Source organism: Gouania willdenowi, chromosome 19 (genome assembly GCF_900634775.1).
Source record: "Gouania willdenowi chromosome 19, fGouWil2.1, whole genome shotgun sequence".
NCBI lineage: Eukaryota > Metazoa > Chordata > Actinopteri > Blenniiformes > Gobiesocidae > Gouania > Gouania willdenowi.
Genome location: NC_041062.1, coordinates 2,651,167 through 2,668,680, shown reverse-complemented (window position 1 = coordinate 2,668,680; position 17,514 = coordinate 2,651,167). Strand labels below are relative to the sequence as shown.

Here is a 17,514-nt window from a genome sequence, read left to right as displayed (position 1 = left end):
CTCAGCTTGCGTTTTCTGTACCAACCCAAAATTTAAAGAGGGAAAATGATATTCATTTAGAGAAGGGCTGAGGAAAACTGTGCAGCAAATCACAGAGTTGGTGTTAGCCTCTACCTGAAAGGGTGGGAGAGTTCACAGTTTTTTATCATAACTCAGTCGGACCTTTTATTATTGAGCTGATGGATTTTATGCAGTCATCTACGGGGATGCATCCCTCAGCCTGACACACCCCTTGTCTGAATGCATCGACTTACGAGTGTGCCACTGCTTCTTTTGCGATGCTGAGAAGAGAGAACCGGTCCCTAAAACCCTACCAAGTGGAAAGCTCGCTGTGGCACCCGCAGGGTTAAAAAGATGAAAGAGCTTTGGGATGACATGGGTCCATGGCTAGGGGGCCAAAGGGGAGCTCTGAGCATAGGGGAGAGGGGGCTTTTATCTCTTTATCCCGTCTGGCTTGCTGCGGACGGACCTGACCCACATCAGCTGTCTCCTGTTCTCTGGCTGCCAGTCGCTGCTCCATCCAAAGCTATTCTGTTTGCTGATGGATTACCTGGACAAACACGTGTATGCCTTCATCCTCTTTTGCCCAGAATACACGGCTCACCCCACCCCGCTTAAAAGCCCTCACCTGAGCGGCCCTGGGGTGTAGATATAAAAAGATGAAGGGGTCGGAGGCCTGGGTGTGGTGGAGCTGGACTAAGGCATTGGTAGGGGGGGGGGTTCTGCTGTCGTAGTGTTTATGGGGGCTAGCCAGGATTAGTTGGCAGCTGGTGGTTATTGATTCAATTTGAGATGCTTTTTTATCTGCGAGCTGCCTAAGGCTGATGCACATGCTAGCTTCCTCCGATGGGCCCTAATCCCCCGCTGGTTATAAAAGGAATATGCCTTTGGTGTCGGAGGAGATGCTTGGAATACCTGCGCTGCAGCAGAACGGGCATCTGTCATGTGTGTGTTTGGTTGAGCCGGCACTGGGATCAGGGGGGCCTCGGCATGTTGCCTGTAGGTTTTAGCTGGTGCTGAGAGATAAAGTAGCGTGTGAGACGATGCATTCAATTTCTTCTTCTGACAGTATTTATGCATCCAGATTTAAAGTGCATGATTCTACTGTAAGCCTTAGCTTTTAGTTTCATTTACGGACATTCTTTTATTTGAGATTAAAACTGTGCCTGCAGGTAGTCGCCTACATGCAGCGGCAAATCTGATTTCATAACTCGTGTTCAACAAAATGTCTGATATTTATACAAAAGCGGTATCAGTTACACTAGTGGAATGAGTGACAGGCACCAGACAGAGTCAGGGCCAGAGACCAGAGGTTAATGAGGAGACCAACAGAGACTGATAGATGATGAAAGAGTGAATCAGCTCTTTTTCTCCACCCCTCCCTTACTCATCAGGGCTCTACATTAACTTTCAAAGGTCACTTGTTGTGTAGGGCATCCAATCTACTTGCTACATGGCAAGTTAAGATTTTGTTTAGAAAACCAAACTATAAATCACTGATTAAAATGATTAACCGTTCGGTTTTCAGTAATTCTATAATAGCATATTTACATGTTACTGTTTTATCGTTTTGGCTGCAGAAGCTCAGCAAGAAGATGCGTTTGGTAGTTTTTGATGGTAAAACAAAGTATATCAATATTTTGTTGCATTCCCATCATATTTCTCTTTCAGTTCTCTATCGTGTGTCAGCAGCAACTAAGAATTTAATCCATTTATTGGCATTTTTCAGACATTTTGGCAAAATATAAAAAATGTTTGGACCTAATATTAAAAAGAAAGGCATATTGATTGATCATTAGAAGTCAGATTAACTGATATAATTCATTTATTTCCTGAAGATGTATGGCTGGTTACGAAAGAGTAACCTACAGCTGACAAATACTTTTTTTTTTTTCCATATGATACAATATCAACAAAATTCCAGAATTTCAAAGTTAAAAACAAATATTCTAATAATTATCTTTATAAGACATGAAAAAGGTGATTGTATTACAATCTATGAACGAAGAAATGTTAAAGTAACTTTTCTCTTCTGTTATATTTGTGATTCAGCACTCAAGATATCACTGACATTATTTTATTTAAGTCAAATAAAACAAAGTGCTTTGGTTAGGGGGTCCCCATCATCGGTACTGGTTCGTGGCCCATTTTGTACAAGGCCGTACACCTGCTGAATTGTCTGTTCTATGCAAAAAGATGACTGGTATGAAAGCGTGCTTCACTCCGGCACTTTAATCAGTCGAATCGTGAAGGTGAGGTACACGCAACTACTTCTGCGTCCCCTTGGTTGACGGACAGAGGTTTGGTTGAACGAACCTTTCTGCTGCGCACCGGTCGCACTATAAATACGTTTATTTTCTTTGGACTCACAATGTTGGGCAAGTTAGAAGTTCGAGGTAATGCTATCTTGCTTTAACTTGTCAGCGGCACACAGGCAAAGGTTAATGTTGAGTGTTGTGCGTTTATTCTGAGATTGTCATTTGTCATTGGTTGATAGCCTTTCTTCCTTTCCTGCGACAGCCAGCTCCAAATCATACGCAGACAGATGGAGGGGCCAGCAACTCAAATAGAGACTGTACAAGGGGGGGAGAACCAAGGCCAGCATCCCACGTTTGATGTATCTCCCTCGGGGCTCATCCACTCTGTCACCCCCCTGGACGGTGGTGACAGATGAAACTTCGAGACACTGACCCACTGGGGACAGTGACACAGAAGTATGAAACAGAAGGAGGGATGAGTGTGAAAGATGAATGGTCTAATGAAAGGAAGCTGATGCACAAGACAATGTGAAAGTCTCCTTTTTTAGCCTTTCAATGTGCATGAAAGTGGAGAACAGCTTCACACACCTGAGTTAAAACTGTTTTGTTCAGATTTATATATATATATATTCCTGTAGGATGTTCGTTATACGTTCCATATCTTTTCCACACAATATAATCTAACTCCTGATAATTACAGTCATTGTGGTTGTGAAAGAGTGAAGCCTATTCCAAACCTGCTGCTGAAGCGTCAGGTTTTACTGGTAACCACTAGAGGCTGACAAACTGCTGTGACCTAGTACAGCCGGGCCTATCCCATGATCTTCAGTGGTGCACAAATGAAACGTTACACACAATTATCATCTTTCATGTCTCCACTTTTAAAAAAGCAAGAACAGCTTCAAGAAGAAGAAAATTTTACATTGAGTTTTTACTTTCATATGTTTGGTGATTAGATGTTGACTCATTTTAGTGATTTCCATTTAAATCAATGACAGAAGCTTAAATTGCAATTTTTTATTGTCTATCTTTGTGTTTTTATGGAGCCTTTGAGAATGGTGCAATAGTTTAAATTAGTGTTTCTCAAATGGGGGTACGTGTACTCCCAGGGGTACGCAATGGCACTACAGGGGGTACTTGAGAGAGAAAGAGGAAGATTTAACAAATAAATTGTCAGTCTTGGTCCCACCCCAGGCGTGAGATGACTGGAAATGATAAAAAGCCACTGAATCTGGAGCCACTAAATCAGCATTTTGTGGTCGGGACCCCATGTGGAGTCGCCTAAATGGGGTTGCCTGAAATTTCTGAAAAAATGTAAAGATATTTGACATTTTTCTTTTAAAAAGTAATAATAAAAAAAAACTGTATATTTATACTTTCACTTTGTGAAATATAAATGACGTTAAACTAAAATGCACACAAAAAAAATAAATAAATAAATCAGAGCTGAAACTTGATCAAAAACTAATTGTGGAAGAAAAACAAAAAAACGTTTGGAGTTGCCAGAATTTCTTGATTTCAAAATGGGGTCACGATCCAAAAAAAGGTTGTGAACCACTGCACTAACTACTGTTTCTTTCCACTTATTTACAAAATGTTAAAATGTGTTTTATCACTCACATACTCACATACAGTCGAACAAAAAGGGGATACTTGGATTCCGAAAAAAGTGAAAGGGGGGAACTTGAGGGGGGAACTAGGTTTAAAGCTTTAAACAATGCTTTAATGTAGACCAAAGACTATTGAGGTCCAGAAGTTTTGAGTTTAGCTGCCTTGATTGAATTTACGTTTTCAAAGCATGGGGTGTTCTTTCTTTTATAGCTAACAATGTCTTACAAGCAGCCAAGAAGGCCATTTATAAAGAGATATTTTAGACTTTAGACAGTATCACAACTTTTGGCATACTAGCTCAGTATGTCACCACAATAGGTTTAAACATTTTTATGTGCTTTGAGTCCAAAATCATAGTTTTTAGGACTTAAAATGCCACTCACTTTGTTGTTTTAGTTGTTGTTCTTCTTGTTGTTGTCGTGTACAGTAGTTAAAATCACTACTCCTCTGTTATTAGTGAACGGATCGGGCTGAAATTTGGTGGTTATAATCTATGGATGTGTACGCATCGACGCTCAGAGCCCGATTTTCGATTTAGGGTCCCAAAAAAAAAAAAGAAATTGATTTCCTATTTATTTACAAGTCCAATATTATGACGGTTGGTTTTACTTAATCATTGGCACACCCCAATATATAATTGGGGCCCATCACCCCGTATGTGCCACGGGGGGCACCAGGGGACCCCCGGGGGAACCGAGTCATTTGACTGAATACTTGGGAACATTGTACGTGCTATTCTGCTCAGAGACGTTTCGCGGAGTTCATCCTAACTCGTTTAATCAAATAGTTTGAAATCTAAAGTTGAAAATGCTTTATATCTGGGCTTTATAATGAGTGTTGCCCTCACCAGATTTGAAACACACAGTTGAAATGATTATTAAAACTTTTATCTCACTGTAAAGCTCCTTGTAAATGAAAAATGAAGGACTAACACATGCCTTGATATTTAACAGCTGAGTAGCCAAAGTCCAGCTGAAATGCCAAAAACTCTTTCATAGTCATAATATTTCAAAATAAAGGATATGAATGTGGGTGAAAATCAAAGAAAATTGTGCAAACTTGTGAATGAAAAAGTGACATATAGTGATATAATTTGCATTAAGTGTGCAGTGTAAAGACTAATAAGGGAAGTGGGTGATTTCACTTTTATATGGGCTCTGCAGAAGTCAGACTGACACATTAAAAACCATGTTTTACTAAATCTAACAAGCCTGCAGGCTAGTGACGGCTGTGTTTTTCTTTTAGAAAGGTCTTTTGCAGATTAAAAGCAGACATTTCAGTAACTGCATTTGAACAATGCCCATCGAATGATACAAAGAGATGTGTTTTACAGGATAGAATGATTGTGTTTTTAATAATACTAGAACCATAATCAAGGTTTATTTGATCTTTGGACTAGACTATAGAGTAGATCAAGTTAATCCCTCTTGACACGTTCAGCACTCTTGACTTTCTATTTGAATTGCAAAATGATGCAGAGCGTAATGTTTTTGCACAATATTTTCCTCTCCTTTCCCCTCTGTCTTTTCTCATACTGTCTGATGTTCTCAAAGATCAAATTCACATTTTACTTTGCACTCCTCTTCCATCGTGTCAAACCTATTTGAAACCATAACTTGTTTTTCTAAGTCCCACTCAGCAAGATCCTTGTAAGCATTCCTTGTTTTGGAAGTCATTGACCAGACCTGAAAGCCCCTGTATCATGTTTAATGGGAGAACCTGCCAGAAGTCGGAGTCAGTAATTTGGAATTCCTTCATTTTGCACAAAATCTTAGTCATTGTGTAGCTTTGGATTTTAAGTTATCGTGATGTATCAGTTTTGTTTACTTCTATAAACACCAAAACTTGAGTTTGTGCACGCAAACACAAACCGAGAGCAGCATTGAGTCATGTAGTGAGGCAGAGCGTCCCAATGTTTGTGGTTTAAATTCATCCTCGGTGGTTGAAGCTTCACAATCATAAGTGTGTGAGGTTGTGTTTGTGCACTGGTGCATTTGACTATTAGTGTAATGTGATTTGAAATGACTGAGGCAGAAAATAAACATGCATATTAGTGAAATATATTCAAACACAGCCTGAAATATACAAACAACAACACAAACAGTATTACAGAACTTACTACAGACATTTATGTCCCTGCACCAATCACTGCCCATCTCTGCCTCACCCTAGATTCTACTCCTGAACTCACCGAGCACCCATCACACTAAAGACGAGGTTTGAGAATTGATGTGGTGCTCTAACTCTTATCAATGTCTTCTTTCAAATGAGCAAAAGTCTTTCTCCTTGTTTTTAATTCACTTTGGTCATCAGTGCTTTATCGTACAAACTTAACCAACATTTTGCTGCTCATGAATCCTGTACGAAAAGGAGTAGGAGGAAGTATATACTTACAGTATATGACCCCACCCCTTGTAATATCTAGTACTATACATATAATCTTCTTATAATATACACCTATTTACACTATAAATACACACACACATATATATGTACATAATTGATTGATATATATCTATATAATTATACAATTCATGTGATCCATTATACATTCATCTGTCCACATAAGTATATACACACCTATTTACAATTTTATCCCATTAACACTTGTGTTTCCAGAAGATAAACTTTATGTATTAATGTTTAAATTGCTTTAAATTCAGACTTTTTTTTTTAATTTCAACACACAAACTGTTCCACAACCTGGTACCGCTCACTGACACACAAAAACTGTTTTTTGTCATCTGCGTGTAGTGACTGAAAGTTCATTTTGCCTCAGCTTTTTCAATAAATAATTTCTGAATATTTTTAGGGAGAAGTTTTTGTTGTGCTTTAAAAGCTATTTTACTTTACTACAATTTCTGCTAATCGGAAGTATTTTTACAACATACACTTTAAAAGTATATATTTATATATTCCTTTACTTGTTTTGGCCCCCTGTCATCAAAAAGGGAAGTACTTTGAAAACAGACACTTCCGGTCCCACCATATGAATCTTCTAATGTTTCATTTTTTATATAATTTAATGTGTCACTTTGACTCAGTGACAGGCAATGGACATTGAGTGTAGAATAAAGTACATTTACAGTAACTGGCAACACGTTGATAACAAAGAAAGAAGAAGAAGTTTCATTTTTTAGTTTCTAGACCCTGATCGAGAAAAAATCCTTGACTTCCAATCCCATTTTTTAAATTTTAAAATGAATATCAAATCACCACTTTTTTTCAATATCCTTTTCTAAATGGAAAATCCAACGACCAAAACATACACTGACCAGCATGGTAGTTGGACGCGTATATGGGAAAGGATGCTCTCCAGCTTTAAGGCCCTTTGTCACACGCCAAGAACAGACAAATATAACAAGCAGTAGGAAAAATGATTCTAAAGAAAAATGATTGGGGATACACCAAATTTGGGAGATGATAGTCGTGATTTGAGGTTGACTGTGAGATGATTTGGGTTGTTTCTAGGGAGTGTGCAGCAGTGTTGAGTCAGCAGGGGTCAGATTTACCGTCTTGGGTATCAGCATCCGGACACCATTGCCAAAAGAACGCAAACTGCAGAAACGATTAGACGAAAGTGAGAGAGGAGGGAGACAGAGAGACCTCCAGTGCAGGTCTTGGTCCTTCACGGTTACTGTAGCTGCTAGGAGAGACGAAGGCATGCCAAAAATAGAAAGGACAGGGGTGGGGGTGGGACAGCAAAGTGAAAGAAGAAAGACTTGGTGTCAAATGGGGTTGAAGAGGTTGTCATGACATGGAAATCCCAGCCTGTTAGTTATATTCAGGTCTGTGTGGGGCTTTTAGTGGTAGGAAAGCCTCAGAGTCCAGCCTGTCTGCCTCCGACTGGGCATTGGTTGGAGCTAGAATATCGGAAATGAACCTGTCACCGACTCCTTGTAAACAAACCAAACACCGTGGGAAAGATAAGGTGTGAGGCGGAGGACGCTGCCTGTTCCTGGCCCTCTCTCCGTTACCCTTTTGCTTTTGCTCGTCAACCTCCAACCCTTTCCCCTTGTGTCAGCGAGATTTTAAATACCTCTCCCTTTTTTTTTCAGTGGCTTGCGAACTTGTGAACTCTCTTAAATTTTTGTGTAATTTTTCTTTTTCTTCCACATAAAATAACAGCAGCTCAGCTCTATGTGCCATTTCAAAAAGTTCCAGTGAAAGAAATGAAACTGGTATCAAAAAATAAAAGCTCATTAGGATTCACTGTGACTTTTCTGAGATACATTTCATTTCACACCGTTTCACTCTTGGTGGTTAAAAATAGTTCCTTTCATCATGTTTATTCACTTTTACCACCCTGTGTCATCAAATAAGAACTATTAGGAGTAAAATTTGTATAGACTTCTCATTACAAATCCATCAGTAAAACGTAGTTCCAGTTTTAGGAGCAATGGTGATTTCCTTTGTTAATATCATTTGTTGTAATTGTTCTTATTTTAAGGTATACGTGATCATGCTTAAGCATCTTTTCTTTCTAACATTTAGTATGCAGTGTTGTCCAAAATAGATATTGAGAAATATTGCTCCATGACAAATGAAAAAGCTTAATTTAATTTATTGTGATTAGTTTTGGTTGGATGGTGATCACCCTTACTGTTATTAAATTATTTCTATTATTATCAATAAACAGAAACAGGGGAAATATGTTTATAGCAATGATTATTTTTTTATTACACAGCATTCTTGGGGGTTGTTTACCAGCCTGTGAAATGAATATCAAACTAATAGGCTACATCTACAGTCTTCAAAAAATGTTTTGTTTTACATTAAGGAAGGATATTGGTTTACAGTGTGGCTCATTTTGTGACGAAACTGCGATTATCACAGGTTTTAGCAGGTTTAGTTCCACCGCGACACCACAGAGAGCCTCAGAACGAACCCAGTGTAACTCTATGAAGACCTTTACAGAGGATTTAGCAGCTCAACAGCACAAGTTAAAATGCAGTCTTGATTTCTCTGTCACTGAGTGGGCGGGGCTTCGCTGCGGCTCTAAAACGGGACCTGCCAAAGATCAAGTAATAATACCAGATGAACACTTCTGCTCAGTTACATCTTTGACATGCTGCAAAGGTGTCTGCTTTGGAAACGGTGAGATATCAGTGAGCTAAACTTGATGATCAGAGGGTCACGGGTGATTGGCGTAAGAGTCGAAAAGTTGCCAAGGGCCGTTGTAGAGTATCTCCTCATCAGCTTTTCCCACCACAGGCTGTCATTCTACATAAATGCCTGAAGCGAGCCAATGTCTTAAACTGTCTTGAAATAACTATGAATCTAGAAATGGCTCTGGAGAGGCCCAAGAATGAGGGAATGGAGCGAGAAGGGGAAGGGGGCCCGAGACGCCTGCAAGCCGTCGGGATACACACGGGCCCGGCCACAAAAATGAGCCTCTGGCCAGTGTTGGCTTTATACAAACACACTCCTGCTGACACACACCAGTGGAAAAGTGTGACTGGAGGTAGCTTGGGGAGCATGTGGAGGAGTAGAAGGATGATGGGAGACTTTGGGAATAGAAGGGAGAAATGGACTGTAGGAGTAAGACATTTATATTTCTCCCTTCTAACCAGACAAGTAAGCCAAACCTCACTGTGTGAATCAGTATTCCTCGTAAACCAGCCACAAGCACCCGATGGCGCCTCCAACTCTAGAGGGTCAGAGGGAATGAAAACGATGCAGTGAGGAATAAAGAAACTGAAAAAAAGCAAGTGCCAACCTCCAAACTTTCATGTTTGTACCTAGAAAAAAAAAAGTCCTGATAAAATAAGGAAAACTGGATACGTATCAGGAGCTTTGGACGAGCCACGACTATTAGAAATCCAGAATCCAATTTGTTATTTATGGCTTGGGATGAAATTCCCAAGAGTCACCTTCAATCTTTGACAATCTTTGATGACATGCAAGGGTTCCTTTCCAGAATATCACATTTTCACCAACAGTATGTTTTTGGCAGTCAGTAAAACAAAATGAGAAAAAGACAAACACAAACTGACATCATAACTGTATATTCACTGCACCATGTGTCACTGTGAAGACCAGAGGTGCCCAGTGTGTCACTGACAATCTTTATTTTCGTCACAAATATATTTTTGCGGACAAAAACAAAACGGAAACTAAAAAAGAAGTAATTGATTGAGACTAAATTGATTTACATTATCGTCAACGAATAAAGGATGAGACGAAAAAAATAGACTGACGAAAATCCAATCAGAAGACACGAGAGATGTAGTCTGTAATCCACCCTAATCTCCTTGTGTTATTCATAGTCTGGAAGCGCTTACCAGGCGTTTGAGTTCTGGTGGCGGAGCGGGGGCGGGACCAACCCGCACAGAGTAACCAATCAAACAATGAGCCGACCTGACGACAATAGCGCGGCAAGCGTAGTTCTGAACGGAGCCAGCAGACGAAAACAGCGTGTAGTACGGTACAGATTTACGGTGAGAACGCCTCTTCTTGTTGTGGTTCCAAAGATATATCCAGGTGTTTTAAAAACAGAGCAGAGTGGAGGTCTTCTCCATGTCAGCCGCCATGTTTGTTTTGACGTTTTTTTCCTGTTTGGCTCTCATTGGCCGAGGAAGTGAGCAGAGACGGCCGCATCACCGCACCCACTTTCTTACAAAAAGTAAGGAAGTGGGTGTGGCTTCGCTAGGCTAGGAGAAATGCGAGGAATGAATAAAATGAACCAATCAGCAAAACGGTACAGGCGAGACTACATGAGAAGAGAACCAATCAGAGCCTGACTTATTAAGAAGTGAAGCGAAGGTAGTCAGTCTTTGACTGACATATACACACACGTACATTACAGTAGGTTTAGCTTGTTTCCTATACCAGCAGTAAAAAATGTTTAGTAAATCTGTTATTGATTTAGTCGACTAAAATTAGAACAAATCAGATGACCAAATCTTGACTACAACTAAAAAGAATTTAAGTCAAAAGATGAAGACTAAAACTAAGCTGACGACTATGTGAATTTCTCGACCTTATATTTTCGTCTTTAAGCTCTTTGATGATTGCACACAAAAGCAACAGGACCCTCTTACACTAATGTATTCAGATTACAGGCAATTATAGCTTATTATAGTTTTGTGGGGGAAGCAAGGTTCATTTGCTCAGTGAATGTCTGATAGTGACACGGGGAGGGGGCCTTACACTTCCTGCTATGTGGGCTTTATGCTGCTAGAAAGCACAAATATAATTGAGTCATTTCCCTTTCACCTTAAAGACTTAAGTAGAGATCATTCAGATACAGATTCAGATCAAGAGTTTTCTTGCTTGGTGGAAAGAAGAAATATGGAGAGAAACACATTTCTAGTTACTAAGCTTTAAGACTTTTAGTTTTCTTTAACGGAAACATTTTGCATCGCTGTAAATTGTTTTTAAAACAATTTTGCCATCCATAATCATGAGACTGTTTTTGCTCCATCTAGCTTTAGCTGTTGCAGCAACAGATAGGAATAAATTACAGCCTGAGGTGTGAATCTGAAGTGTTCCTGAATGTGTTCTCACGGTAATTGACCAAAAAAACAAACAACACATGTACAAGTCAAGCTTGAATCCTAGGCATTGTCATTCCATCCTCAGACACTTTATGCTTTACTGCTGTTTTCAAATGGTGAATAATGAAATCTGGTAATGGTCAGAGGGGACGTTGCTGCAAATTGGTATCCACACCTTCCATAAATGGAAGCTATGGCGACAGAAATGTGCTGCAGTTTTTATTCCCATCTATGTTTGCACGTACAGGGAATTTACTTTGGTGTTTTAGTGGCACAAATATCAAAAATATTGGGCAGTAGAAAATAATTTACAGTGAAATGGTAGTGCTATGGAGGATGGGGGTGGAGGGTGCTGTGGGGGGACGCAGAGGCTCACTGAAGAGGGAAAGAAGCTGGCTGCGTCTGAATATTCCCTCCTTTCCTATCCACTTTTCCTTAACCCCAGGTACAGTAGTGTTAAAGTGGCGGCCATGATAAGGAGCGTTAGAATTCTCTTTAAGCTAAGAAATTGCAGAAATTCACAAATAAATGAAGGATAATTTCAACAATTTGCAGTTATGAATGACTGCGAGACCCTGCAAATATTGTGGAGTTTCATTACATTTCTAAATTTGAAGTGACTGAAGACATCTACACCAAGATGATTTGGGAATTTTCATATTGATTCATATTTTCTGTCATTTTTGCAGTATTTTGTACTGAGCGCCAAAATGTTTCGCTAAAATCATGTGATGCACAAACTTTGCATTTTTATCCTAAAACTTTAGAGCTTAGATATAAAGTGTTACTTATGGACCTTTTCTGCTGGTGTGTGGGTGTGTCCCTTGCAGTACATACTGTATCTGTAGGTGTACGTTATAGGACGAGAAGAGCTGAGGTTTTCTGATTACTTCATTATGGTCATATATATTTGGCCATTTATTTGTGTGTACTTTGTTACACATGTCATTACATGTAAACCAGTGAGTGTCTATTTGTTTGTTTGTTTGTGTGCGTGTGTGTGTCTGTGTATGTGTGTGTGAGTGTGTGTGTGTTGGAGTAGAGAGGGCTCACTGTTTGGACCACCCTGTAAGCTCGGCTGAGTGACAGCATGGGCCTCTAGACTTGCAGGACACACACTCAGTCACACAGGAGCACACACACACACACGCTCCAACCAGCGCTGAGACACACACACATCAGTGAGCTCATTTTTCAACATGATTTCTACTCTTTTAATGTATCATGACCAAACACATATCATGCTCCAAAGCAAATATGTAGGAATAAAATGAAATAAATCATTTTGGGATTAGACTGGAACAACCACTCATTCCCTGGAAAAGCGTGCTGTGTCACAGCTAATACATCTCAGCATCCGAGGATTTAACCCCTGAACCTCAACATTTTAAACCCACTTGAAATTAATATCTAAAGGCATTCAATTCTCTCTCCCCTTAAACTGCAGGAGTTAAATCACTGTGGTGAAGACATGGTGCTAAGTTTGAATTATATTTTTGTTATTGAGAGACCATTTTGACTTTATATTTCCATCAGTGACCCGTTGCGTTGGCATATTACCATATGTAAGGAGGAACGACTTCAGTAATCCACCACAGTGAAGTGCTGTCTGTCCTCCTGGTGGATCTCCAAGCCTGGAGAACGATATGAAAAATGGGGACGTGCATTATTGACCTGTTCCAAATGCCTATTCTTGTTCCAATACTGTCATTGTAAGCACTAGTTCTGGTGTTTGTGGCTCCACCGCTCTTTTCGTGCTTAAAGAGAAGCTCTTTATCATCTGCTGCTGGTTTAGACATATTCATAGTATCTGGGTTTAGGATGGAGAATAGTTTAAATTGCATTAAGTAATTTAACTATAATACATTTTTAAAAAATTAAAATTCATTCAAAAATTGAATCAAATAGAAATATTTTTTGAACCTTGGAAACAGTTGATCATGAGTTAGCTTTATTCTCCTGCGTTTGTGTCACCAACGAGGGATTATCTTCACCAGCATTTGTCTGTTTGTCTGTTTGTTTGTCTGTTTGTCTGTTTGTTTGTTTGTTTGTTTGTCTGTTTGTTTGTCTGTCTGTTTGTCTGTTTGTCTGTTTGTCTGTTTGTTTGTTTGTCTGTTTGTTTGTTTGTCTGTTTATCTGTTTGTCTGTTTGTCTGTTTGTTTGTCTGTCTGTTTGTTTGTTTGTCTGTTTATCTGTTTGTTTGTTTGTTTGTTTGTTTGTTTGTTTGTTTGCAGGATTATGTCTGAAGTGCTGAACAGATTTTGACAAAATGTTAAGCAAAGATAGACCTTACACCATGAAAAGTCTATCTTTGATTTTGAAAGATTCCATTAAAAGTTGGAGGTAATCCAGATCAATATACTGATTCCGGATCAGTTCGAAAAATGGAAAAATCCCTATTTCTTGACAAAATTTCAGAAATTCAGTTGTTTGGTAATTGGCCAATATCTATTAAATTTGATTTCTCAACTACCTCACAGAAGTTTATGCGGATCAAATCCAGATTCCACATTTCATCTCAATTTTTACAAAAAAATGGGCATGCCTATACATTTTGACCTACTGTACTGTTAATAATTGTGATTGAAATGTTTTCCAAGTCTTTAAAGTGTAAATGATCATGGTGCCATGATCAGGATCATTGATCCAAATAACCACCAATATCTGGCAAAGAGGATAATTGGTGCTTTGCAGAGGTTTGCTCTCTCTTGTTTGATATGATTCTTCAAATAATTATTAAAAACTCTTTAAAAAAAAACATCTTAACCTGCTCTCATTCCTGACTGTTGGAGCTTATTTTGTAGAAATACTCACAGCATACTTAAAAATAAATACTAACTACGAACCAAAACACAGTTTTAGTGATTATTCACGTTTGGTCACAACAGACAAGGTTTGAAAATGTATGTAAATGGAAATTAGAAAAATAAGCACATGTGATCCTGTTCTTGTGAATGTTGGATTTTTCTAAAATTATACCTCAGCCACAATAAAAATCATGCTATAAATATTGTTTGTTCAAATAGTTCCATTGACACAACTTTCCAACTAGGAAGCAGGAATTAATTTCTTTATATTGCACATATAATAGGAATAATAAAGCTACTTTAATGATTACTAGTTCATACTCGTGTACTTTCCGCTCAACTATTTCTTGCGTGTAGGTTTTATTGTGCAGTCAGTTTCCTACTCAGGCCATTTTAGTGAAATACCTCTGTAACTTAAGCCTGATTAAAGTCAAATCTGAATCTATTTTACAACATGTTGATAGATGTTTAAATCAATCAGTGCTTTTTAAAGTGGAGGAGGCGACATTCGCTGGTGGACTGACATCAAAGAGGATGAAGCCGGCTCTGGGCTGAGCTCTCGCCGATGATTAAAAGCAGGGGCCATAGTAATGTCTGGATGGGCCATTTAAAACTAATGAGGGAAAATAAATAGAGCAATGACCATTAGTGTGTATCGGTGGGGTAAGTGGTGTGTGTGTGTGTGTGTCTATAAATAATACTGTGTGCATGTGTAGTGTCTATATGTCAGTCTGACTGTCTCTGAGCAACAAATGTGTGTTTGGTAATATCGCAGTATATGTTAACATTTTAAAGACGGACATGACGAAGCTTCCTTCGACCCTCGACTCTTACCAAGATTTTCCATCTCACAATGTCACGACTGTTTAAATGAAGTGAAATATGAGCGCTATGTCGGCAAAGGACCCTCGAATGTGTCTCTGGCCTCAGATCTGTTTATAACCTGATGTGATCAATGTTAATCATTATCGTCATCAGATGGATTCTGTGAATGAGTCAGGTGCTTTTGTCTTACCTTCACACTGTTAGTGGAGATCAGAACAAGCGAGTGGGAGGCTTTAAACAATGAGTGGAGGTGAAGCGCTGACATGGACACATTGATTTAAAGGATGTTTGAAGGGCCCACGACAAAACAATACACGATGACTCATAATAAACGACTAAGTGGTTTACGTCAGCGATGACATCATCTCTGGATGCATCGCAGGGCTTTAATGATCATTTAAAGTTCTCAACACTTGTGCTAATGATATTTTTTTTTTTTTCTCCTTCTCTGCGTCACATTTTTCAACAATGTTCATTTGGCAGAAGTGAATTTATTGTCATGCTTTTTTAATGTTCACACTAACGGGTACAAACAGCTGAGCTACATCAGGATGATCAAACCACCCGCTTTGGCTGCTTGATATCACACAGAAACACAGCTCATCTGAACTGATTGCAGGCTCCTTTCACAGCAGCACGTTGTTGTGTTGAGAGTCAGAGCTCAGTTATTTCTCAGTCCACTGTTTTCTCCAAATATCTAATGGTCAGTAATTATCTGCAGATGAGTTAATGGGTGTCCCAGTTCACCAGTGCTTCATTTGTAAATCATCAGGTCCCGGAACACAGGCCGCATGTGGTTCCGGCAGTAAGAGAGAGTCAAAAATATGACAAAACCTAACCTAGATGTTTAATAAAAGAATGATGAATCAGCGTTAAAGAAGCACGGACAATTGCCCGTTAAGGCGGGCGGACACTGTGCGATTTTTCTTTTTCAACCGTCTCGCATTATACACGATCTGACTGCTCACTCTGTACATCCATACATGGCACGTCTGGGTCTTGTTTCCTGAAATGCAACGTACAAATTAGAAGAAGAAGAAGAAGAAGAATACTGATCGGCAGCTGGTCGTCGGGTGTTGATCACTTCTCTTGACCCCATGTACACTACATCATGTACACTACACCGTGTATACTACACCGTGTACACTACACCATGTACACTACACCGTGTATACTACACCGTGTACACTAGACCATGTACACTACACCATGTACACTACACCATGTACACTACACCACGTACACGCCACCATGTACACGCCACCATGTACACGCCACCATGTACACTCCACCATGTATCCTACACGATTTAACAGAGACGCGGCCCTATCCCAAAATAAACGCACAAGTTGAAAATCGGCTCAAAATGGGTCCTGCCTTTAAGGAGTGCATCCGTGTCTCTCTGAGTGACAGCTGTCAATTCTGCCATGTTTCAGCACCAAGGACAGCGCAAAATCACCGCTAATTTGGCCACTTTTATCACAAAGTTTACCAAACTGTCAGAACATAAAAACCCACAAATACTAAATATTTACAAACTTTTACACCCATAAAAGTGCGTTCACACCGAACGCGACTAAAGAGACTAGATAACAATTAAAATCAATGTAAATGACGCGACCTCAAACAACGCGACTGGATTTGATTTCAAGCGACAACTCCAAATACATGACCAATTTTATGAAAATGAGGACATATAATGTATAATATATAATAAGTGTCTACAAACATTGCATTGGTGACAAGAAAAAGACATATGCTCAACCCAGTTTGTGAAGGATTGCTCAATCTGAGATGAGGCTCAGCCTGTTGCTGCATCATCTCGCCTCCCGCAGAGAAAATGTAATCATAAAAATGATTTAAATGTTTTGGAATCATTCAGAAATTACATTTGTAGCCCAGATCAGTAGAATTTTTTTAATTTTTTTATTTGTTCTTCCCCTGACTTCACGTGTCTGGCCCAGGGATGGGATAACCAGTAGAAGACCATGTGACAGTACATGTAAAGCAGGTACAGAAGTCTGAATATTGCTGTCAAGAGAATAAAAAAAATAGTGGGATTAATTAATCATGCTCTGTAATTAATTGAATTAATCTCTTTTTCAATCGCACCTAAAAATTCATGGGAAATGCCCTCAACTTGAGATATTTTCAATTAAATTACATTATTGTGGCAGATCAAAACGTTGATATAGAACAAAGTGTTTTTATAAAGTCATTTATTGTTTGTTTTTAACTAGAACAGATTCAGGCATAGACATTTACATTCCTCTGTATTTGAAACTAGTTCCAAAGGCCACGTGTCATATTGCTGTCAACTTTAGTCAATCTCCAAATAGTAGAAAATACAAGTGAAATAAAACGTCATAAGTAGTGCTATAAGCTAGCACATCAGAAACAGTAAGAACACATACTTAGCTAGCTGTCTGTGCTAGCTGTCCGTGCTAGCCGCTACATTGAGGTGGTAACGAAGGCTGCAGTGATCAGGCAAACTCTTTCTTGCACAATTTGCAC

At 39.2% G+C, this 17,514-nt stretch overlaps 1 protein-coding gene across 4 annotated transcripts in view; it reads left to right on the top strand.

The window, feature by feature from the left end:
* The window catches only part of ankfn1b (ankyrin repeat and fibronectin type III domain containing 1b), a 150,388-nt gene that overhangs the window by 68,379 nt on the left and 64,495 nt on the right, over positions 1-17,514 (top strand). The gene's annotated exons all lie outside the window — the stretch shown is intronic.